This window comes from Rattus norvegicus, chromosome 1, assembly GCF_021556685.1.
Source record: "Rattus norvegicus strain SHRSP/BbbUtx chromosome 1, alternate assembly SHRSP_T2T, whole genome shotgun sequence".
In the NCBI taxonomy this organism is placed as follows: domain Eukaryota; kingdom Metazoa; phylum Chordata; class Mammalia; order Rodentia; family Muridae; genus Rattus; species Rattus norvegicus.
Genome location: NC_141534.1, coordinates 139983925 through 140010036, shown reverse-complemented (window position 1 = coordinate 140010036; position 26112 = coordinate 139983925). Strand labels below are relative to the sequence as shown.

At 46.4% G+C, this 26112-nt stretch overlaps 1 pseudogene across 1 annotated transcript; it reads right to left on the bottom strand.

Annotated features, from left to right (window-relative positions):
• Positions 1–16516: 16516 nt before the first annotated feature.
• Positions 16517–24811, bottom strand: Top1-ps1 (DNA topoisomerase 1, pseudogene 1; annotated as a pseudogene). Its single transcript, XR_015648749.1, has 3 exons — positions 24802–24811; positions 23581–24548; positions 16517–17925 (listed from the first exon to the last, which is right to left on the bottom strand). The product of XR_015648749.1 is annotated as a DNA topoisomerase 1, pseudogene 1, transcript variant X2 (transcript).
• Positions 24812–26112: the final 1301 nt, after the last annotated feature.

Below are 26112 nucleotides of genomic sequence, written 5' to 3'. Positions count from 1 at the left end.
AAAGAGGGTGTCAGAGACTAGGCTGAGAGCACTCCCTTGCAGCCCCTCAGAATAAAGACAGTGCCAGGATATTTTTCTCACAGCCACTCTCTCTATACACTTTGATCAGGCTTGGCTGAACTCCCTGCCCTGGGCTCTGAGCAATCCAAGCCTCGATTGTCCATCCTTTGTACGTCCCCAGCCAGGAGACTCAAGCCCAATTTCCAGCAATAATAGCTGACAGCAAAAGTGTCTCCTTTCCCAGCCCTCAAACCGAAAGCAGATGGCTTTCGAGGACGGCCCCTGTTCTCCAGCCCCTATCAGTCAGTGCACTTCAAGTTCCTCAGCACTGGGGGAAGAAAATGACCAACAAAAGATGTTAGCAAACCACGGTCAACTGCACATCGGGACTTCTCAAGAAAGGCTGAGCGGGAGTTAAATGGCTTCTTCAGGAAACTCTGAAACTGTGTGGAACTCCCACATATTGAGAAAGCAAAGAACAAAGCCCCCCTCACCCAGCTCCTGCCCATCCACCATCTCCATGTCTCCAGGAGGCCCCCAGTCCTCTGCACTAGAGAGTCTTTGCTCCCGGAAGTGTCTGTTTTTTAAGAGAACAATCAGAAAAAAGTCACTTCTGCAGCTGGGAGTCAGTGAGGACTTTCCTAGCATGAATGCACAAGGCCTGGATCCTACCCCCAACACTGCAGAGAAGGGGGTAGGGTTAAGGGAGGAGGAAGAAGCCACTCTTTTTCTGGCGACTATCTAAGCTGATCTCCAGTCTGTTACTACCACAAACAGCAATGCAAAATCCCACTCCGTGTGCAAAGCGCTCCACCAATCACACAGTGAGCAGCGGGATGGCTGGGGGGTAGCTACGAGCATTTGCTATTCTGATCAATATTTACTACATGAACTCCTGACCAGCTTCTGTGCACTCTGTTGGGCTGGTTTTGTGTGTCAACTTGACACAAGCTGGAGTTATCACAGAGAAAGGAGCCTCCCTGCTCCATGAGATCCGGCTGTAAGGCATTTTCTCAATTAGTGATCAAGGGAGGAGGGTCCAGGACATTATGGGTATTGCCATCCCTGGGCTGGTGGTTATATAAGAAAGCAAGCTGAGCAAAGCAGAGGAAGCAATCCAGTAAGCAGCACCCCTCCATGGCCTGTGCATCAGCTCCTTACTCCAAGTTCCTGCCCTGTGTGAGTTCCAGTCCTGACTTCCTTTGGTGATGAACGGCAATGTAGAAGTGTCAGCTGAAAAAACCCTTCCCTTCCCAACTTGCTTCTCGTTCATGACATTTTGTGCAGGAATAGAAACCCCGACTAAGACAGTTGTTTTATGCAACTCTAAAAATTGGTTAAGGCCAAGTTCTTTATAAAGAAAAGAGGTGTGTGCAGCTTGTGACCCTAGTGGCTGGAAGGTCTAAAGAGCATGGCACTGACCTCCCAGCTGTATCACACTCAGTACATACCATCACTGTGGGAGTGTAGACTAGAAGAGATCACACAACACACGGAGATGTCAGACGTGGGGGCGCACCAATCTCACCACCCCTTTATGTTTTAATTACCATGTGTAGAGTTGGAGGATGCCATCACGCATATGTAGAGATCAAAAGACGACTTTGACAATTTTTACATGGATTCCAGAAATGGAACTGGGGTCCTTGGGCTTTTGCACAGATGTCCAGCTGCTCCTGATCCTGCCACTGCTTCAGCTGAGTCTCAATGTCCCCCATGTACCTGCTCTGGCAAGGAGAACAGCTGCTCTGTGCACACGCGCACAGGCAGAATAAATGAAAGTGGCCTCACCAATAAAGCAAGGGAGTCAGTGACAGACCAGTGTCCCTACAGGGACTCTAGAGTGCTGGACACAGACCCCCTGGAGTCTTCAGGGCTACAGCCTCCCAGAGCCCCACAGCAAGTGCCAGCTCACCGAACTCTGTCCCATTGGATTCCCTCCCCTCTCTTCCCTCTGTCTGCCTCCTCCTCTCCATCCTGAGATCATCTCCTAAATAATCCACGTGTATTCTAATGCTAGCCTAAGGTCTACAACCTACAACAGCTGTTATGACTGCTATTTACTGGGGGAAGGGGTGCAGTGTTCCCCTAAAAGAGGAACGAGAGAGAGAGAGAGAGAGAGAGAGAGAGGAGGGAGAAAGAGGAGGACAATGGTCAGACACAGAGAGGGGCTGGGAGGTGAGGCCTACACGGCATGCTGGCCAGACCAGTACCTCTCAAGTTGCAAAACAGCATTTTTGTTGGTGGTGGCTTGGTTAGCCTTGGTATGTATGAGAACCTGTATGCAACATATGTGTATAGACATGATCATGGGGTGGAGTTTGGGAAGGCAAGGGCCAGAAGCTGTCATCAAGGGTCTTCCTCAAATCTCTCCACCTTATATATTATTGTAAAACTGTTTAATTCTCCCTCAAGTCCTGTCAGTTTTTCTAAGTGTGTTTTTAATTGATCTCCTTCCCCTCTTGTCCCATTTCTTCCCTCCAGCCCCTCCCAGCTTCCCTTCCTCAAACCCCTCCGGCGTCTCAATCCAGTTCTCAAGTTGATAGCCTCTTTTCTTTGATGACTATTGTTGTTTTACACACACACACACACACACACACACACACACACGTGCACACACTCATACACAGTGTCAGTCCTGAAGTCACATACACACCAACAAAAATGGATTCAGCAGATTCTATTTTTGGATTTGTGCACACCCATACACACCATCATTTTATTTTTTTGTTTTGCGGGTTGGGAGTGTTTGTTTTGGGTTTTGTTTTGGTTTTTTTATTTTGGTTTGGTTTGGTTTTGGTTTTGGGTTTTTGGGTTTTTTGTGGGGTTTTGTTTTTGGTTTCTTTCTGTCTTATTTTGTTTTTCGTTTCATTTGTTTGTTTGTTTGTTTGTTTGTTTTTAAGACAAATTCTCTCTACATAGCCCTCACTATCTTTGAACTGGTTCTGTAACCCAGGCTGGCTTCACAGAGATCTGCCTGCCTCTGCCTTGCAAATGCTGAGGCCACACCCAGCCATTCACCTTATGTTTTAAGACAGGGTCTCTCAGTAGCCAGCAAGCCCAAGAATCCTCCTCTCTGTGCCTCAGAGCTGGGAAGACACATGCTCATGTTGTGTCTGCCTGGCTTTTTACCTGGGCGCTGGGAATCTGACCTTGGTGTCCAGCTCTTTATTTTATGGGTTGCTTGTAGGCATAAATTTTTTTGCAACCTACCTTTAATAAGGGCTCAATCTTTCCTGTAGCCCACCACCCAGCAGAGACAGTGGAAGGGAAAAGTTACTAGGATATGGGGAAGTGGACCTGTTGGGCAGTACCTCTTTGGGGGTGAGCTCGATCTTCTTTGGCAGCAGTTCGATCCTGTAGCAAACACCAAATACAACTTTGTAGCTGCAGATCAGTCCTCTAGTCAGGCAACACCAGGCACGAACCAGCAGCTGTAGTTCAATCCTGAAGAAACCTCCAGGCTCGACAATGGGCCTGAGGCAAGGCTGCTGAAGCAGCAAGCGGCCTCAGGAACTCCAAGAGCAGTTCTTGGGTGGCTTTATCACAAGTTGAGCTCAATTAAGTTCAACAAAGCTATGTAGGGCGAACCAATACTTTCATTTCACTACACTTCACTAGGGAAGAATAGAGAGGCAGAACAAAGCTCAGTGCTCTCTCTCTCTCTCTCTCTCACTGTCTGTGGGGTCATATGTATATTCCTTCGTCAAGCATCCTTTCACTGTGTCTGCTTCAGGAAAATAGCCTTTCGTGTGTCTACTTTTGAAAGACATCTTTCACCAGTGTGCCCCAGCAAGACATCACTTGGCATAACTAACTTTCCAAAGAAGCTAGAAGTTTTCACTTCGGTTATTTTTTTTTTCAATGTTCAAAACCAAGACCTTGCAAATTGTAAACAATAAACAGTATTGTCAGATGCATGTGTGTCATGGATGTCCAGAGAGGTCCAAAGCACACTGGGAGCCACTGCCTTCCCTTGAGCCTTCTGCTAAGAAGGACAGCATGACAGAGTACTACCAATGCATGTGCATCGGGTGTGCACGTGTGTCTTACTAGGGATGGAGTATAGGACTTTATACATGCTAACAAGCAATCTACTGCTGAGCTGTATCCATAGAGCTTTTTTCTATTGTTGGTTTGTTTGGGTCTTTTTTTTTTAATTTATTTATATGAGTGCACTGTCACTCTCTTCAGACACAAAAGAAGAGGGCATCAGATCCTGTTACGGATGGTTGTGGGTGGCTGCTGGGAATTGGACTCAGGACCCCTGGAAGAGCAGTCAGTGCTCTAAACCGCTGAGCGGTCTCTCCAGCCCTTAGTTTGGTTGTTAAGACGGGGTTTCTCTGTGTAGCCCTGGCTGCCCAGGAACTCACTCAATAGACCAAGCTTGCCTCCACTCTGCCTCTCTGAGGCTGGGATTAAAGGCCTGCGCCCCCACTGACCAGCTTTCTGTTTCTGAGACAGAGTTGTCCAGGCTAGCCTGCAGCTCCCTCTGAAGGCTTGAACAGGTCCTTATACTTGCAGTCTTCCTGCCTCAGTCTCCGAAGTAGCTGGGACTATGAGCCTGCACCACTGGGCTCATAGCCTCTTTAACCATACTGTTTTAAACTGTGGTAAGATACACATAAAGCCACCATCTCAAAGGCCTCAGAGTGGAGTTCCTGACCCCCCTACCCATGGTCCTGTGGGCTGGTGCGCTGACTCTCTTTGCCTGAGCCCTCTCAAAGCCGCTGAAGGTTAGCAAGCACGCAGAAAATCAATGCACCCAGCTCTCAACCGTGCCCTGAGAGTCAAGGCTGGCGCCTATCCATTGTAAGGATACTCGGCTTTCAGATCTAAAGGTAGGGTACAGTTGGCATGTAAATATCCCTCAGTGGGACCACCCACTCCCTACCACACCCCACTTTTCCATAGAATCAACCACGTCTGCCTATGCAGGTTGCTGGCTTCATGATGGCGCGCTTTTTTGACCGCCGCCATCCCTGCTTGTCTTCCTCCTGCTCTCTTAGCTGTTTTTCTGGGAAAACTCCTGCCAGCGAGTCTCTGCTGAGGGGACACATGGAGCCCAGGCTCAAGGTCTAATGGACATTGTGCAGCTTCTGCGCTGAGTCTATCAAGAAACAATAATAAACAGCGTCGCTCCTGCAAACAGGAAAGTCAGCATCCTGGTCCAAAGCAAATGTCCACAACAAGAAGGGAAAAGTGCTCCGACTCCGATGCCAAGTCAGGCAGGGAGAATGTGACTGGGCACAGGCACGTCTTTCCTGGGATAGGAATTCTCTGTCAGAAATGGCAAGGCCACCTTTTCCCTGTAAGGGTTACCCAGATTCCCAAGCCTATCGTTAGCCGGAGCTTCGAGAGTGCACCTTCCTCAGAGGGACAGTTTTATGGAAATGCTAGGGTTTCTCTTCACTCTCTTTTTTCTTTCCTTTTTCTGTGTAGCTGGTGCTTGTTGCTGCTGTCTTGTGAGGTCTGGAGGTTCCAGCAGGGGAGCACAGCTACAGCAGAGCAGCGTTTCTCAACCTTCCTGATGCTGCAACCCTTTAACACAGTCCCTCATGCTGTGGTGACCACCCCCCCACACCATAAAATTATTTTCACTGGTGCTTCATAACTGTAATCTTGCTATTGGTATGAATTGTAGTATAAACATCTGTGTTTTACAATGGTCTTAGGTGGCCCCTGTGAAAGGGTCATTTGACCCCCAAAGGGTCACGACCAACAGGTTGAGAACCGCTTTGACCAATGCGCACTCCTTCTCTGTCACCAAATATCATTCCCTTCAACCCAGCATACTGCTTCAGATAGGACCCTGGGTGGGTGCAGTGAGGGAGGAAGGGGACACGGCCTAACCAGCCTGGTGAGCAATGAGCTGACAAGGGTTGCATCCGGATTGCCTCACATCTGTGTTGTTGTTTTCTGTTGGTTGATGATTGTTGAATTGCCTCACTTAGCATAGCCTAGCCTTAAACTTGCTTCATAGCAGAAGATGGCCTTGAACTTCCGAACCTCATATCCACCTGAAATTACTCCCAGGTGCCACTACTCCCAGCTAGTAGATGGAGTTTTGTTAGCATTGCTTCTATTAACATGTCTCTCCACTATGAGTGTGTATGTGTATGAGTGTGTGTAGATAAGGGTGTGTGTGTATGAGTGAATCTGTGTATGATTGTGTGTATGAGTATGTATATGAGAATGTGTGTGTGTGTGTGTATGTGTGTGTGTGTGTGTGTGTATCTCAGAGGATAACTTGCAGGAATTGGTTTTTCTTCCCCCATATGAGCCCCAGGAATTGAGCTCAGGTTGTCAGGCTTGGCGGCAAACACCCTTACACAATGAACTATTTTGATACCCTACCCCATCCACCATACTTCTGAAAATCTGCCCTTGCTAGGGTAGGCTCCTTCACCACCATAAGGAATGCATGCAGAAGCCTCTCCCTTCCAGGAAGGCTGAAGTGACCTCTAGTTGAGTTAGGAAGCTACACGAAGAGCATCTCACAGAGACTCCAATCCCTCTCACACTGAGAGAAGGCCCAGAAACTACTGCCTGAACCTGGGACTGACTGCACTGCTGTCCTCAGAGGAGGGAGTGAGTGGGCAGTGCTCTGTGGATTCTTGTGAACAAAAAAGTCTGTTCTTTAATAAGGTTCCCTCATTTAGGCCAGGAGAAAACTTTTGAGCTATTATTAGGCATCAACAAATGGGTCTCATTTAACTGTCCTACTTTTAAAAATTAACTTTGCCTTTTTTAAATTAAAGAATTCTTTTTATCCAAGCATGGCAGCTCATGTCTATAATGTCAGCGCTCAAGAGGCAGAGGCAGGAGGATCACCCTGAGTTTGAAGCTGGCTTTGGTCAAACAATGAGGAGGGCATAGAAAGAGGAGGGAAGAAGGGAAGAAAATTATTTTACAACATCAGAGGCCTTTGGAAATCATTTATTCATCCTCTAACATGATCTTGGCCTTGGTGGCCATAGTGTAGACAATAAACTGGATTAAATGACCTCGAAGGCTTTGTCCAGCTCTGTCATCTGGATTTTGCTCTTGGTACTGGCGACTTTGGTGGTTTTGGTTTGGTTTCTGTTTTTGCAGGCCAAGTGCTAAACCCATTATATCACACATGCAAGGCAGATACTCTACTGCATTCCACCCCAGCAACTGTGGATTTTTTTTACCCTCCCTTCCTCTGACTGGAGACTCTTAGAAACACAAGTTGAATATCTCTCCTCCAAATACTCGGGATCAGAAGAACAAATCTGAGGGGTCTTGAGATATATGGGGTTGTGGGGGAGACTTGCACATGCGTAATGTAATTCTTGGGAATGAGACCCAAATCTAAACATGAAATTCATTTACATTTTATATACACCTTGTACTCACATCGTCTGAAGGTGATTTCATACCATATTATTAATCTGCCTGCATGTTCTACAACTCATCGAACAAGGTCGAGTGGGATTTTCCACGAATAAATCATGTCATCCATGGCTCAGTGTTTTGGATGCTGGAGCATTTAAGATTCCAAACGATGAAGGATGGATAATGTGCACTTGAGCCTTCAGGTTAAACATCTTCATTTTATTTCTTTCTTGACCTTTGAGGTCTTTAGATACTGTTGGGGGCCACGGCAGCTCCTGCCCACTCGGGATCCTCATTCGGCTCCCACATAGATCATGCTACTTTCAGAAGGAGCAGGGACATCTCCCATCTGCTGTCTACAGGGTGGGGGAGGGGGAGCAGTGTCCTCTACGAGTTCCAGATGTTAAGTCACCCTGTGTCATCGGAGATCTTCCAGCTGAGTTCACAATACAACTCAGAACCTGGAGAGGAAGTTCATGTACACCAGAGGGGTGGCCTGCCTGACACGGTGAAGGCTTTAAAACTAGTGCTCATAAAACGGGATGGGAAAATTCATCTGCAGGTTTTACAGCCTACAAAATTTGCAGTATGTCTTTTATGGATGCTCTTTAATGTTTCCTCCAAGGAAGACGAGCATAGACCCTGGGGACAGTGCAGGCTCCACCTCCCTACTTGGAAACCAGGCAAGCTGTCTCTCCATATTCGGAGGGGTCCTTCGGTAGGCAGGCACACTTGAGGATCTGTCGGGCAGTTCACCCCAGTTTCTCTGGACCTTGAGCTGCATACTGAGGGAAGCTGACTGCATTTGGCTTTAATTCACTCCTAAGGCCCAGGTGTTTGGGGCTTTCCTTTCACGTGGTTATTCTGAAGAAGGGTGACCTCCCCCAAAAAAGTTAACATTGCTCATGTGTGCGCTGCTTGACATGACCAGGGAAACAACACAGGCTGTCCCATGAGCTTCTTGTTGGTGACATTCACTGTTCCCGTTCCAGACCAGAGCCTCTCATGTCCCCTGACCTTAATTGCCTTAAGCCTAGACAAGTCCCCAGAGTGGCTATGAGAGACCACAAAGAAACGGGTGCTCTGAAGTGGGCAGACAGCAGAGAACTCCTGCTCTAGGGAGTTTGGACCAAAACCCATCCCACTCTCATCCCCTTCTCCTTTCCCCATTTCTCCCGAGGCCTCACAGAGCTGTCCTTTCCTTCGTCTTTGGTTGGAAGAAAGGTACCAGTGCCTCCTAACCCAGTCTCCACCTTAATATTTGAGACAAGTTCTCTCACTGAGCCGGGAACTCACCATTTGTCACTAGAGTTTCAGACATGCACCGATATGCCTGGCTGCTAATTGTGTGAGGCAAGTCCAAACTCGGGCCCTTGTTCTTGTGCAATAGGCACTTTGCTGACTGACCCGTCTTCCCCAGCTTGTGAGAAAAGGTTTTTCATTGTTCTGGAACTTAACAAGTAAGCCTGACTTGCTGTCCAGTGAACACCAGAGGTCCACCCACCTCTGCCTCCTCAGCGCATGTGATGAGCTTGCTACCTTACCTGGCTTTTTCACATTTCAGAGGGACCAAACACAAGTGTTCTTTGCAAAGGCAAGTACTTCATTGACTGAGCCGTCTCCCCAGTACTCCATGAACTGAGCCCTCTCTCTCCAGTACTTACAGTTCTCTCTGACTTAATCAAACCAGCATCATTCATTCCCTTCATCTCTCCTCTGAGATGTCAAAGGATATTTGGATGTGTGGTGAGCAATTTTAAGGAAGTGTCCTTCCCCCAGTAGTCCTGGAGCTGTGCTGTAGAAAAAGCCCTTTCCAGTCCTTCCTAGTTCCACAGTTTTAGCTCTGGCCCCCATTTCTGCCTGGAATGCAGCCAGGCTGGTCTGGAGGAATATCCACTTATGTACCGGCTCAAGCCCCACCCTGCCTCCCTTTCTCTTCACCTATCTGTGGAAAAGTCATGCTCCAAGGTGTTGCCCACCCTTCAGCAGATCCTCTGTTGATTTCAAGATAAAACCCAAAAAATCTGACAAGGTTTATAAACTATATAGGGCCAATGCAACCTGGTCCGTGCTTCTCTTGAATTTCAACTAAATACTTCTAGGACCAACACAGGAAACCTTATGCTCTACCTATACAACATTGGGAGAGTCTCAGAATCTCCCACAGCATGGCCCACCCCTGCCCCTTGTTTCATACTTCATCTAGCCCATTCCTACTCATCCCTCAGGACCTAACTCCAGCATCACTTCCTCCAGGCTGTCCTCTTGATCCTCCCTCTCCCAACTTGAACCTAAGCTAGCTGTTTCATGTCTGGGCTCAGATGGGCAAACAGCCAGCCTGGTCACTCAGTCAGTGATTCAATTTGCTGTGTGCCTATAGGTGCCTGTGGACCCTTCCTCTCAGTCTCCTTGTAATTGATCTGAGTCAAAAGACTGAGAAGCAAAGTGGTCCCTCAATCTCTCTGAACAACTGAGTCGCTCTTCCCATCACAGGTAGAGCTTCCCATAAGCAGGGTCCAGCCTTGGGAGCTCTAGCCGCCTCCCGCCCCTCCCGCTCCAGCCCACCCCAGCCCCCCCACCCCCCACGCAGCCTCCACTGTGAAAGGTGGTCAGACCATCCCTGGTCTCTCAGCTCCTCCTCATCCTAGCATCCCCAGCGCTCCCTCCCTCCTTCCCACTCCCAGCGAGCTGAGCTTTCCCAGCTGGAGCCTCCAGTGAGCAGAGCTGTTTCTGCTGCTCCCTAACAACCCAGCGGAGATACCATCTCTTCCTTTCGGAGCTGTGCCTGCTCAGTGAACGGAAACCTGGTCCGGAGCCAAACCCAACCATCCTGAAAGGTAGCAGACCCTTTGGAAGGAAAAGGGTCAGTGTTCAGCCTTGGCCTCTCTCTCCTCCCAAGCTTCCTGACTCCTCCATGAACTTGTGTGAGGAGGTTCAAGGCTATAATCACTACTTTAGAAGTAGAGACTTGAGGATCCGGAGTCCAAGGTCATCCTGGATCACATGAGACACTGTTTCCCCCCGCCCTAAAATAAAGCTCCTTTCTCTATACAAACTGTAAAGAGCAAAGACTCACAATGGAGTCTGAGATACCTCATTCCCTCTACAGATCCTCCTGTATTAACAGGAGGATCAGGGGTTCAAGATCAGCTGGACCTATATAGTGAGGGTGAAGCCAGCCTGGGATACCTGAGACTATCTCCAAAAATAATAGCTCGTTTCGATATGATGGAATGGACATGTAGTTCAGTGGTAGGTCACTTTAACCCTAGACACCATCCTTCACAATGAAAAAGAAAATAAAACAGCAAACATCTTCAAGACAGTGGACTTCGAGCCTCCATAGTTTTTACCAACTTTCTTTCTTTTGCATTATTTTGTTGGTTTTGTTTTATAAGATAGGTACCGATGGCTGGAGAGATGGCTCAGTGGTTAAGAGCACTGACTACTCTCCCAGAGGTCAGAGTTCAAATCCCAACAACCACATGGCCCTCACAACCATCTGTAATGGGATCTGATGCCCTCTTCTGGTGTGTCTGGAGATAGCTACAGTGTAATAAATAAATAAATCTTTAAGATAGGTACTTATGGACCTCATACTTGAAATGTAGTTCACGATGGCCTTCAACTCCAGATCTTCCTATCTCAACCAACAAGCGCATACTGATGGGTGTGCAGCCCCACACCCAGCATACCTGCTATGTTGAGGATGGCGTCCTGGTGGCAAAGTCTGTGGGAAGCATGCTGCAGGTCTTGTGATAAAGTGAGGCTGGGAGGATGGGCAATGATGGTTTTTACACACACCATCACCACCACCACCATCACCATCACCATCACCATCACCACCACCACCACCACCACCCCCAGGATGCTAAGATGCTCCTGATCTTGTTTTCAGGGACTTTCTCAGCTCTGGACCCCATCCATCTCCACATCAGCTCAATGGCGCCATCTTCTGTCAGTTTCCAAAACCCCAACGATAGGGTTATTTCTGACTAATCACATTGTTTTTAAAGAACGACCAGAAAAGTTACCTTGTTGAGCATATTTTACCCTCTAAACTGTGTAATCTGGGCACTTAGAATACTAAACCAGGGGTACTGGGAATGGAGGCAACCCCATTCTAATCTACCCTCAAGAAAAAAAAAAAGCATGAACCTAAACAGAAAGAGAACCCTTAAAGGGTGCGATAAGGATGCTAGTGTAGCTCCCCACAATCAACATTGTCTGGCAGGCATGTGAAGCAGGAGGGCTCAGTTCTATTTAAGTGACAAGCCCCTGAGAGTGTGACCTTGCTCTGGTGGTCAAATGACTCAAACTGGACCTGGGTCTTATTTTTATCTTATTTGGGGGGAGGTGGGATAAGTCACAGTGGTGAGGGGAAGGACATGAAAAGACTGAGGAATGACTTTGATCAGGGTGCATAATGTAAAAATCCCTAAGAATCAACAGAAAATGAGGAAATGATTGAGGCTAAAGGCAGATGGATTTTCTCCAGCCCCACCGTGTCTGGATCATAAATAAAAACACCCAGAAGTTGAGACTTTTCTGATTCTTGCAAGGATTGCAAACAAATCTTCCTCTGCTCCACAGAGAAATAAAGAAATGGAAGGTGCTTCTAGAACGCTCCACAGGGAAAAGGGAAAAGGCCACTCTCAGAGTTATACTCCCTCCACAATCTTTACTGTCTTTGAAATGATACATGCTTGCTTTAAATCGTCCCTGTATCCTCGAGAGACTCTACGCTGAAGGGAGCTGGCAATGACTAGAATGTAGGCCTGGCTCGCAGACTGATTTTTCCACACAGAGCCCACAGGATTCAAACAAAACAGACAAGCATCCTGAAACAGAGAAGGAAGGAAGACCATCCTTCCACATCTGAAGCCGGGCATAAGTCAAAAGACTAATTTATGCAGGCAGATCCTTGTATCGTGGAGAGAAAGCCAAAAGAGGAAAGCACCGTCTGTAACTCATAGTTTCAACCACTATGCTCCTCACCGGGGCTGATAACGCTGGTCTCAGAGTGTGATGCACCACATCCAGTATCCTTAGGACAGAGGCTGGTCCGGTCAGGTGTCTGGCACGCCGGCAGTTTGATGGTGTGAGACGGTGAGTCCTGCTATTGCTGACAAAAATCTGCATCCTCTTCAGAGAACACAACGGCTGGCTGCCGTCCCTGTACCACTACCACGCACCGGCGCTATACACCAAGATATTCCATTTAACTGACCATGTAGCCAAAGATAGCCACAATTCAGAGAGGTTGGACATCACATTAGTTGGAAGAGAGAATTGCTGAAAAACATAATCTCAGAGTTTAACAAGTAACAACAGGTTTGCCTTTTTTGCAGCCTTGTCCAGTAAGTGGGGAGGGCTCCCTCTAGTGGCCAGTTATATAGAAAGTCAAGTTCTCTCCACGCGGCGACTCTCGCTACCTTCTGCACCTGTGTCAGTTCCGTGATCACCCTCCCCTTCCAGGGACAGGTTAGGTAGAGAAAGTGAGAAAGCCCACAGTTCTTATTCACCTCAGCTATAGGGGATCAGGAACATTTCTGCTCGGAGCCCAACAATTAACACCAGGGCTGCATCCACATGCAAGGAGCTTGGGAACCCCTTGGTGTTGCCAAGAAAAGGAGAGGAGTAGAAACAAATGGCTGTGAGGAACACCAGTTCCTACTGCATGGAACTTGCCTCAGGTTGTACAGTGTTCAAGAAGACAAGTGAAAAGCCAGGCTGTTGGGAGTTGGTGGAACAAGGTGGGGGTCAGGTCAGGAGTACATGTCATTAAAGGAGATATCAGGACCCAAGCCATTCTCTATGTCTTTGCTTCCTGACTGTCATGATGTGAGCAACTCATCTCCATGGTGTGCTCCTAACATGATATACTCCGCTGACCAAGGCCCCAAAGCATCTGGGTTAAGCAACTGTGGACTGAAACCGGAAACCAAAATTCACCTTCTTTCCTTTAAAGTTATTTACCTAGAAGATTTTTGCCACAGCAACAGAAAGCTGACTAACACAGCCTGGCTTAGCTAGATCCTGCCTCAGGGTCTCTCAGAAGACTAGAAAGAAGGTGTCAGCCAGGGTCAGGACCTGAGCTGAAAACTCAGCTGCTTCCCAGCTCACCCTCGGGGCGTTCCCTAGAGCCCACTCTCAGCCTCTTGCCGTGGTGTTAACAAAGAAAATCCTGCGTTTGGCTCTTTAACTATGATAAACATGAGACATAGAACCATCAGGTTCTGTTACCTTTGTTTGTAGTACTGGGAATCAAACTCAGGACCTTCAACTCATAAGGAAGATGCTTTATTATTGAGCTGCAGCCCCTCCTACATGTAAGCCAAGCCACTCTCCCTGTCATGCCTTAACCACCTGCATGCTGGGATTAGAAACAGGCATCACCGCTCCACGACTTCCTCTGCTGCTTACTAAATTGACTAGTACAGATTTATTTTGGCTTATAGTTTAAAAGGATACAATCATCACTAAAGGGAAGGGATGGTGACGGGCGGCTCCATAGTGGTTAGAGCACGTGGCAGTACTTGATCACATCCCAGTGGACCAGGAAGCAGAAATGGGATAGGAAGTAGGACAGCTGTGACCTTAAAGACCTACTCTCCACCAAACCATTTCCGCCATCAAGGCTCCAACTCCTAGAGATTCCTTGCAAAATAATGTCCCATAGTCTTACAGCTCTAACACTGCTTCAAAGTCTGGGGTTTCTTTTGAAACTCTCTTAACTATGGGAAGAGAGAGGCTCAATGCAAAAGCTTTTGCAGAGGACCCAGGGTTCGATTCCCAGTCCCTACACAATGTCTCACAACTGCCTGTAACTCCAGTTCGGGGAATCTGATGTCTCCTGACTTCCTTAGTCTCCTGCATGTATGCATGTACTCAAGCACACACATACCTACAAAAATAAGAGAAAATTATGTTTTAAATGAATTAAATGCTTCCCATATACAACAGCACAGAATGGACATTCCCATTTCAAGTGGGAGGAATGGGAAGGTAAGAAAAGGTCAGAGCAAAGCAAGACTGAAACCCAGCAGGGAAAATATTGCCACCAGGGACTTGGAGACACTATCTTGTAACCTTAATTTTTTCTTGTAACCTATATTTAAACCCTATCTAAAACACTTTAACCTCCCTTCTAGTCCCTCACCCACCAGAGGTAGTAGAAAATGAAGGATACAGGAAACGTGGACCTGTTTAGAAATCTCTTCTGTGTTGTCAGGAAATCCGCAGTTTAGTTCACAGGTCAACAGCTCGATCCATTCAAAAACACTTCACAGATACACCAGCAGTCCGGTTCGGTAATGTTGGAATAGCAGCAGCAGTGGCACAACCTAGCAGGAACAGCCAGGCCTCAGCCGAATCAGCACAAGTCAGCAGGAAGGGGCAGGAAGGACAGCAGGAGAAGTTCTCTGTGGTGCTTCTCTCAGCAAAGTGAAGATCAACGAAAAGACCCACAAGCATCGCACAGCTAGCTCTACCAGCAAGCCCAGCTCATGGTCCGTTGAGTCCTCTTTCTAATCCCTCCAAACATCATGTGTCCTGCACAGGTCTTGCCTCACCATGTGTATTGCCTCAGCACATGAGTCTGCCTTAGCAAAACTCCACGTGCGCCTGTCTCAGCTGACATCACTATGCTAAATGCAAGAAGCTGCAGAATAGCACCAGAAGTTTTTGATGCGCTTCTCTCTGTGGAGTCCTAACAAATGCAGCTTATCTACACAATGTAAGGCAGACCAATACATGCATGTAGTTAGGGAAGAATCCTTCATCATGTGTCCTTTCACAGGCTGGCTTTAGCAGAACATCCTTTCGCCTGTGTCTGCTTTAGCAAAATGTTCCTTCGAGTTGTTTGCACCAATTTTCCAACCGATTTTCCAACGCAACCGATTTTCCAAAGAATCCTTAAGTTTCCACTTCACCATCTGGATTCCAGAAGACTTGGGCAGCTCCACTTTCCTACTCCTTACAGGTGTCCTTGACAGACAGCCCACATTTCTGCCATTGGGAATGTCCTGAGTTCTGCGTTCCTCTTGGGTCATCCATGCAGGAAATAGGACCTTGCCACATGTTGCCTGGCCACAGCAAGTGTCTAGAACGTTGACACTACCCTCTAGGAGGGCCCTGCCCTTGCATTCTACCTAAGTACACACCCAGCGTCATATGGATGATGGTGCTCTACTCTGCCACCAGCTAAGAATGTAGCCTGGCCCCCTTTCCCCAATGAAGCAGTCTCTGGGTCTGTACCCAGTCAAACCCGGGGGAAAGTTTTCCAGCAACTTCAGGGAGTGAAGGTTTATTTTGGCCCATGGTGTGAGGGGATACAGTACTCCATGGTGAGGAAACTATAGAGGCAAACTTCTCTGTGGCTGTGGGGACATACAGCCACATATTATTACATGCTCATATATTATTACACCAGGAAGCATATATATAATTACATTAACATATGTAATATAGGTTAGAGAGATGACTGGGCAGCTAAGAGCACTGACCTGTTCCAGAGGTCCTGAGTTCAAATCCCAGCAACCATGTGGTGGCTCACAACCATCTGTAATGGGATCCATGTCCTCTTATGGTGTGTCTGAAGACAACAGTGTACTCACATACAAAAAAATAAACCTTTTTTAAAAATGTATACTGTATATTTTAGGCAGGTGGTACATGCCTGTAATCCAAGCACTTGGTAAGTAGAGGATCAGGAATTAGAGGTTAGCCTCAGCTATATAGTGAGTGAGTTGAAGGCTAACCTAGTCCACATAAGGTTGTGTCTCAAAAAAACAAAATTCTGTGTATGTGTGTGTCTCTGTGTGTGTGTGTGTGTGTGTGTGTGTGTGTGCAATATACAATTCTATCATGAGTTAAATAGTTGTTTGAGGATAGTTCATATAGTTATATATTTGGTGTGAGGAAACACTAAAATCCAATTATACAAGTGAGTATGACAGTTTGTTCTTAGATTGCATATTTTACACTCAAGTATCTTAGTTTTGAAGCTTTTCTTTTTTTTTTTTTTTTTTGACATCTGAAATATTTTTAAATAAGTTGTCCATAGGACAACTGGCTCAGCTCTCCCTTATAATATCTCCAGGTCTATCTTTTTGCAAAGATGTTGGTTTGTTAAGACTTGTGGCCTCTCCCTCCAGTGTGAGGGCAAGTGAGGCTCAGTTTATCCATCTTCCCCAAACCACACTGTTCCTTTCACAGAACCCCTGCCGAGACTGGTCAAAACTCGTAGTCCTCATCAGTCATATCAATGGCCCAAGCAAACTTCTCTCTCTGGGTTTTGTTGTAAATCTTCTCGATTGGGACCCCCCATTTTTTGCACCAAGCCACTGTGATCCTAGGGTCCAGGTAATTGAGTTTGGAGGTCCCCAAGGCAATTTGTTTGTTCTCCTCTCGGTCTGTGGCTTGAACCTCCAGCTTCATCAGCTGCTCTTCTAATCTCTGTACAGCCTTCTTTTTTGACTACTACCTTCTTGGTCTTTGCATCCTTCATGACTTTGGCATCAGCCTTAGCGCTTTTCAGGTCCTTTCGAGCATCTGCTAGCTGATCTTTCTTGGCATCAATCTTAGACTGCCAAGTTCATCATTGACTTCTCAAAGGTCTTTGGTGGCGCCCTCTGGTGGTTACAAAGAATTGCAACAGCGCGATTGGCACGGTTATAAGATAGAATCTGCTGGTACATTCTCATCAGGGGCTGTGAGCTCTTTAAGCTGCTGCTGCAGCGTGATGGAGGCATTGTAGGTACGGAACACCTTGGCAGTCAAGCCCTCCATGAGACCTTGAAGATGCTTATTTAGAATACCAGTATTAAGTCGATCAAAAAGATCATCCTCAGGCTGCTTGTTCTCCATAAATGGTTGTAAGTTTTTAAAAACTCGTTTCTCAACTGGGACTTTGTTATAGTATCTGATTGAGTCCTTCCCAGGAAAGTCAAACTCCACCACGTGACCATCCAATTCTGGGTGTAGATTGATGTGTTCCACTCTAAGTGAACAGCAACCCACAGTGTCTGCTGTCTCTCCTTCTTCCTTCTCATTGCCTGCTCTCAGAGCAAGCTTATCAATGAAGTACAGTGCTACAGCTCTCTGCCGAACTTTCATTTCTTTGGACTTCCAGTCTTCCCGATACTGATTTCGGATCTTGTCCACACACTTCTTCAGTCGCCGAGCAGTCTCATACTTCTGCCAGTCTTTCTCACCCTTGATTCGTGAACTGGGATTCAGCATGATATATTTGATAGAACCTTGGATATTCTCTGTCCAGGAGACCAGCCAAGTAACCTTGTTATCATGTCGAACTTCCTTCCATTTATGTCCAGGAGGAGGGGAAGGAACCTTGGCATCTTTGCTACAGTTGATGATGATGTCCTCAGGCATGATCCTTCTCTTCAGCATACCCATCTTGGGGTGGTTGCCACGGCCTCGGAAGAGCCCTGGAGGCTCTATCTTGAAGTTGGCAATCCTCTCTTTATGATTATCCATTACACAAAAGCCATATTCTTTCAATAATTTTTCATTTTCTTCTTTGATTTTCAATTTTTCTTCCTTGCTCATCTGTCGGTGCCAGCACCGACCTGGTACCGAGAATCGGGCGAAAGCCTACGGGATGAAAGAAACACACACACACACACACAGGTTATCGTGTCAAGCCAGGAGAGGAAGAGAGAGAGAGAGAGAGAGAGAGAGAGAGAGAGAGAGAGAGAGAGAGAGAGAATGGAGAGCGGAGGGAAGAGTGAGAGTGAGGAAGAAGAGTGAGAGTGAGAGGAATAGTGAGAGTCTCCTGTAGCTTTATTCACCACTTATATACCCAAGTCTCCAGGTAGAAAATAACTGGGAAGCACAGTGGGAAACCCTGGCTCGTGACTACCTGGCTCGTGACTTAGGTAACAAAAGACCAACTACGAGACCTGAATTAATTAGGGAGAAATCCCAGAAGACCAGCCTAAATCTCAAGGATAAAGGCTGAGGAAGTAAAAGGCAGAAGTAAATTGACCACCACCCAGGTGTGGTCCAGGTGTGTCAGTTCCACATGCATCAGCCGGGCTCAGCAGAGGTCATGCAGTGGAGATATCGGGTGTTTACTACTTGGTCTTTTCTTCCTGTGCCGTAAATACATGGGAGAGGCCTCTGTCCAACAATCCCATGACTTTAACTGTGGCCATGCAGTTACAAAGCGGCCAGGCCCAAATCCAATATGGCACTACATCTCCCCCGTTATTCTTTTATAAAAAACCATTAGGTGGAAGTAGTGGTCTGAGAGAAATCAGACATGCCTCACAGAGTGCCCAGCTCGGCCATGGCGAGCCACTCTTGCAGTTAGTACTGCACCCCAATGGCCAGAAGTGAACTTATGCTGTAACACACCGTTCTGGGCTATACGTGTGTTTATTGGGGGAGAAACTGGGCAGAGGAGCATTTGACCGGCCCGTACGTTTAAACGGGGTGTAGCCACCTCTGTCTTAGGATCGACCTCTCGAACCCCAGCCTTATCTGTCATAGGATCACCTTGTCGCCCCCAAGGTTCCTGTCTTAGATTGGTCAAGGGTCAGAGGAAGTTGCCCGTCGCTGAGAATAGCTGCATCAGGTCATCTTCTCATTCCTCTTACTTGAGCCCAGGGGCGAAGGAGCAGAGGCCAGATGGCATTAATTTAAGAGATTGTGGAAGTTGAGCCTCTCCCAATAAGTAGTGGGCACCTCATCTGGTTCTCCTCAGCTGCTACCACCAAGGGCCGTAGTCAAGCCGCTCCTATAGTGAAATTTAGAATTCCCAATTGTTAGCAACTACTCCAGAAAGTTCACCCACTGTGCTTGCCTAACAATAGATTGGGGGAGGGTAACTCCAGACACTGCAGACACAATGGCTGCAGCAGAAATGGCTGCTACAATAGCAGCGAAAATGCCAAGGTCTTTCCCAGGACAGTTCAGGATCGGTCATTCTTCTCTCGAACAACCAGCAGACAATGGAACCATGTCTGAGATCTGCAGAACCAGGGCAGAGTTCCCCAGTCCACAGCAGCTTCCACCAAGCAACAGTGCACAGAGGGTCGGAGGGCAGGCCTCGGTGGGACAGGACACACTGACTGCAGCAATGCCAGAATTTCTGTGATGACAAAAGATGAGGGGGAATCCTCCGTCTTCCTCTAAGGGCACAGGAATGACTCCAGGAACCAGAACCACGAGAGCTGAATCTTCATGCTCCCAGGATCAACATGGCTCACCAGACTCTCAGGCAGCTGGCACACTCCTGTAGCATTCTGTAGAAAAAACAAACATTCCCTCTTCCCCATGTAAAATACCTGGACAGGATCATGCCAATATGTGGGTCTTTCTATTTCACCTAGGCAGAAGTATGCCTAGTTGTAGGGTGCCATAAACCTTGGCATCCAAATTTTAAAATTGAAATAAAAGGAGCATTATTTAGCATACAGGGATAACTCCCCCTTTTTATTTATAAAGATATAGTAAAGATATTATTTATTAAGGTAAGTCCTCGAGGATTAAATTGAGGACACTGAGCACTTGTATTTATAAATTGACTTGTATATCAAATTATTGTCTCTAGCATAATTGTATTGGATATATAAAGAATGAGATCTTTTTTTTGACTAATTGTTCTTATGTAAGGCCTATAATCTGTCTGGAATCTTGTCCTCCCTTGTTAAGGAGCCCAGGCAATCCAGTTTGAGTTCTTAAATGTCCTATAAAGGAACAGTATTTAGTGCTCTTAACCACTAAGCCATTTTTCTAGCACCTCACAAACTTTATTTACCTAAACATAAGCATTAATTAGAAATGTCAAATCTTGTAAATATTGTCCAGATTCAGTCTTACTAGAAATCTCTGAGCTGGCAGGGTGAAGCTGGGAGTTGAAAGTAAGCAAATGGAGTCTTCCTCTTTTCGTGAGGGTGTGTTATCAACTCCATAAAATACTTCCATGACTCTAGCCTACAATTCTGTATTAACAAAACTGAAGCTTTATCTCCAATGAGGATAACAAAGTTAAGTCCTCTGGTAAGGTGAGGTACTTTGGCAATTAACATATCCTTAGAAGCTTAAAATTAGCTTCAAATATTCTTTTCTGGAGTAGTGTAACAGCTACTCCCCAAATATTAAAGCTCATTTTGAGAGCAAAGGTTTGTAGTAAAAATTTCCATATACATTGAAAGATTTAAGTTCTAACTTCTTACAATGAAGAAGTAACAAAATTACATAATACAAGGCTGTTAGCAATCCTCTAACTCTATCTTGAATGGCGGTTGAAGTAAGCAAACAGGCTATAATGCTCTCACAAGTTCTAAAACCTCATTAATCCTTCGTAAATCTTGTAACAATCTCTACCTGTTTGATTTTTTCTCAATTATAAATAAGTTTGAGTTACTCAATGTAACACTGGCAATCCTTAATCACAATCCTTAAATTCTCCTTGTAACACCAGAGCACAACCACAAGGTCACCTGAGTTCTGAGTAGTGACTAGGCAGCTGTCCTTGGGGCAGTGGAATTAGCATTAAAATACAGATAACTTCAGGGCAAACCAGAACTATGGAAAGCAAAACTTAACCTCTAACAAACTAGTCTCCAAAATCCAGTCTCCAAAACACCGAGTCTATCCTTCATGCTACTAAGTTTGACTGCCAATTCCTACATATGAACGCACAATGGTGCGGTCTCTAATACCTCAACAAAGAGACATTGCCCTAAATTCTTTTAGAAGCCTGGTTTCTAGAGTACGAATTCCATAAAAATATTATCTCAATTTAGACCTGTTTCCCTAGGTTGGCTCATGCCACATGTTGTCCAGAATGACTCTATCTAAATTACCAGCTTTATGTCAACTTTCTGTTACCAATATTATACCTTTTTAACCATATCCAATAACCTAAAAGCCAATAGTCCATAACCAAGGCATGTAGAGCATATTTATACATTTAAAACCAATCAGAAACAAAATTGAAGTGGCTACACCTATCTTTAATATTTAGACCAAGCACCATTTTTACTTTTCTAGCTATGATTTTAAGAGAAGCACCTTGTCACCTGCTAAGTCTAATAAGTCAGGGATTTTTCTAAGAGAAACAGCCATCCGCTCCCTTAACATAGAAGCTGAGGAGCTGCTGGCTCCTTTAAGATTGGCTAGTGTAAACATTTAGCCAGCCCCCTGGGGAGCTTGCCCAGCAGATTTAGGCTTCTAGCTACAGATGTAGGCTCCAAAAGCCAATTGAAACTTTTTATTTATTTGTACCTTTTTTGAAAGGAGTTAAAACTACATCAATGGGTGAATCAACCAGCATTTAAAATTTTAACCTTTTCTTTTAAACATGAAACACAAAACATTTAAACAACGAGAAACAAAAACCACAGACATAAACTGACAGACATGGACAGCTTGGTGCACCAAGGACAAACAATAGACATAGAGGGAAAAACTAGAAGGTGTCCCACCGAAGGGACCCACATATCCTACCTATGGAACCCAGAACCAGAAATAAGCATTTCTCCAATAGGAGCCAGCAGAGAGGCAGGACGTCTCCTGCTTTCCCTCTGTTCCTAGGAGAGCTCTGAAAAGGTTTTTCTTTCTCCAAAGCAACCGCGGAGAGTCTGGGAGGACTGTTTTTCCCCAACCCATTCTCTCTCATGTCTAGGGTGTAAACTATCTCTAGCTAGGGTCCAAAGACTAAAATATAACTCTAACAGAACACATATGCAAAAACACTTTACCGTTACCTTGTCCCTTTTTTATGACAAGTTTTACTCAGGCTAGCCCAAATCATCCAGGCCTTTCCTGACCCATCTTACGTCCAATCCGTCCCTTCTCCTCCTATGCCGGCCGGGCTCCAGGGACGTCCCGTAGGTGGTGAAAAGCTCTCAGGGAGAACTTTCCCTCGGGATGGAGACCCTCTAACTCCAAAGACCAGACCGAGACACCACAGGATGCAATCAGCAAGAGGATTTGGTTTATTGTCGGGATACACAGGCACAGGCACCTGCGGGCGCTTCAGTCACTGGGGGGACTGGCGCGCCCCACGGAACCAAGGATGGGCTTTTATAGGATTTTGGGGAGCAGAAGCAAGCATACAGAAGCAGATGCATGGTTACAGGGATATAATTGGTGGATTCTAATATGGCAAGGGTTTAGCCCGGGGGCAAGTTTCCTAGCTACCTTCCTGAAACATAAGGACTGACTCGGCCCCCCAAGGGTTCAGCCTGGGGGCAAGTTTCTTAGCTACCTTCTTGGAACATAACGGCTGACTCGGCCCCCCACCAGGGTGTGGGACCTCTCCCGGGGCTTTTCTCATTGTCAGGTGCTCAACGGCAGTCCTCCTGTTGCCAGGCCTTCAACCAAACACATCTTGTTTGGCAGCCGCTGTGTACTCAGTGTTCTAACCTTTCTCTGAACCAGTCATCTTAAATATAGCCTTGCAAAATGGCGTTACTGCTGCTAAGCTGGGGTCTTTCAGTGGTACCCCCTTTCTTCTCCGATCTCCGTGGGACCTCCATTTGTCGGTGCCAGCACCGACCTGGTACCGAGAATCGGGCGAAAGCCTACGGGATGAAAGAAACACACACACACACACACACACACACACACACACACACACACACACACACACACACGGGTTATCGTGTCAAGCCAGGAGAGGGAGAGGGAGAGGGAGAGGGAGAGGGAGAGAGAGAGAGAGAGAGAGAGAGAGAGAGAGAGAGAGAGAGAGAAAATGGAGAGCGGAGGGAAGAGTGAGAGTGAGGAAGAAGAGTGAGAGTGAGAGGAATAGTGAGAGTCTCCTGTAGCTTTATTCACCACTTATATACCCAAGTCTCCAGGTAGAAAATAACTGGGAAGCACAGTGGGAAACCCTGGCTCGTGACTACCTGGCTCGTGACTTAGGTAACAAAAGACCAACTACGAGACCTGAATTAATTAGGGAGAAATCCCAGAAGACCAGCCTAAATCTCAAGGATAAAGGCTGAGGAAGTAAAAGGCAGAAGTAAATTGACCACCACCCAGGTGTGGTCCAGGTGTGTCAGTTCCACATGCATCAGCCGGGCTCAGCAGAGGTCATGCAGTGGAGATATCGGGTGTTTACTACTTGGTCTTTTCTTCCTGTGCCGTAAATACATGGGAGAGGCCTCTGTCCAACAATCCCATGACTTTTACTGTGGCCATGCAGTTACAAAGCGGCCAGGCCCAAATCCAATATGGCACTACACTCATCTGTTTCCGAGCTTCTGATTGAGCTTTGAAATACTGGCTCATCTGTGTAAAGTCGCATTTGCTTAGGTTGGTAATCGTATTTTTTTCATCATTAGTCATTTCCTTTCTCCAGTCTTTAAAGAAATTTTTCCTGAATATTTCCTTAGTAGTATATTCATGGTCAAGCATTTTTGCAAAGAATGTAGCTACTTCTTCTGCTTTGGGACTCAGCTTCATAACTTTACCATCATAGTAAAACTTGACACCCTCTGGCAGAGGCTCATACGGTGGAGCGAAAACAGGCCCTTTATGTTCTAGGAATTTCCACTTGATGCCTTCTGGATAGCGTTCTTCTTCCCACCATTTCCACTTCTGCTCCTCTTCCTTTTTCGCCTTCTTCTTATTATTATCTGGCTCAGCAACCTTTTTATCTTTATCTTTATTCTTGGGCTTTTTAAGTTTGCCATCCTCTTCTTCTTCTAGTTTTCGTTCCTTCTCCTTCTTGATATCTTCTGTCTTAATTTTCTTAGGCTTATAATCAGCATCATCTTCATCCCGAGGCCTCTTCAGTGGCTTTATATCCTCTTTTGGAGGAGCAAAATAGCCATCATCTTCAGGCTCGTCTTTAATTCGTGGTGGACTAGAGAAGCCATTTTCCTTCTCCTTCTTTATTTTTGCATCCCCAGCAGCTCTAATCTTTTCCTCCTTTCGTTTTTCCTTGTCTCTGTCTTTATGTTTGTCTTTATGTTTGTCTGAGTTTCCATCTTTGTGTTTGGTTTTCTCTTTCTCTTTGTGTTTCTTTTCAGAATCTTTATGTTCACTGTTGCTATGTTTAGACTTTTCCCGGTCCTTATCCTTATCCTTCTTGTGCTCCTTATGCCGGTGTTCTCGATCTTTGTGTTTATCTTTGTGTTTATGAGAATCATTCAATCGGAAATCCGCTTCGATCTGGGAGTTGTGGAGATGGTCCCCGCTGCGGGCTCAGAGGCAGCGCGGGGAAGAGAGGCGGACGGACGGTCGGGGCGGCCTGAACAGGCGGACGGAGCTCCTGAGAGGCACGAACAGAACAGACGGCGACAGCAACCAAGGGCCCAAGACTCCCCGGGACAGCTGAGGAGGCGGCGACGCTGCTGACAGACTGCCGGGCGGGCGGGCGGCGAGAACAGACCCCAGCAGTTGTGTAACAGCCTAAGTTCGCATTTCCCAGCTTTTCTTTTTTTAAATGAAGTTTACTCTGGGGCATGACAAGGGGTACTGAGAAAGAAGGAGAGGCAGAGAAAGAGAGGGGACAGAGAAGAACAGAGAGGAGAAAGAAGGGAAGAGGCCACCTGGGAACATGTAGAGAGAAAAGAGAGGGACAGAGAAGAAGAGAGAGAGAGAGAGAGAGAGAGAGAGAGAGAGAGAGAGAGAGAGAGAGAGGAGAGAGAGAGAGCTTTTCTTTTTGAAGTACTAAAAATCACTATCTTATCAAGAATGAGTCTCACAGTGCCCTGAACATTTTCAAAGTCTTCAAGAGAGGAACCTCCGGAGTCTGGCCAGATCATCCTCCACCCTCCTCCTGTCAGACTTCCCAGCCTGGACTTATGGAACACAGTCCTCTACTTTGATTGAGTGAGAGTGAGTGATGAGTGAGTGATGAGTGAGTGAGTGAGTGAGTGAGTGAGTGAGTGAGTGAGTGATGAGTGAGTGATGAGTGAGTGAGTGATGAGTGAGTGAGTGATGAGTGAGTGAGTGAGTGAGTGAGTGAGTGATGAGTGAGTGAGTGAGTGATGAGTGAGTGAGTGAGTGAGTGAGTGATGAGTGAGTGATGAGTGAGTGAGTGATGAGTGGTTGATGAGTGAGTGAGTGATGAGTGAGTGAGTGATGAGTGAGTGAGTGAGTGATGAGTGAGTGAGTGAGTGATGAGTGAGTGAGTGAGTGATGAGTGGTTGATGAGTGAGTGAGTGAGTGATGAGTGAGTGAGTGAGTGAGTGATGAGTGAGTGAGTGATGAGTGAGTGAATGATGAGTGAGTGAGTGAGTGATGAGTGAGTGAGTGAGTGAGTGATGAGTGGTTGATGAGTGAGTGAGTGATGAGTGAGTGAGTGAGTGATGAGTGAGTGAGTGATGAGTGAGTGAGTGAGTGAGTGAGTGATGAGTGAGTGAGTGAGTGAGTGAGTGATGAGTGGTTGATGAGTGAGTGATGAGTGGTTGATGAGTGAGTGAGTGATGAGTGAGTGAGTGAGTGAGTGATGAGTGAGTGAGTGAGTAAGTGATGAGTGAGTGATGATGAGTGAGTGAGTGAGTGATGAGTGAGTGATGAGTGAGTGATGAGTGAGTGAGTGAGTGAGTGATGAGTGAGTGAGTAAGTGATGAGTGAGTGATGATGAGTGAGTGAGTGAGTGATGAGTGGTTGATGAGTGAGTGAGTGATGAGTGAGTGAGTGATGAGTGAGTGAGTGAGTGAGTGAGGAGTGAGTGAGTGATGAGTGATTGGTTTTTAATTGTATGTGTATGTGAGTACCTGCATGCATGTAAGCCATGTTTGTGCCTGGTCTCTACAGAGG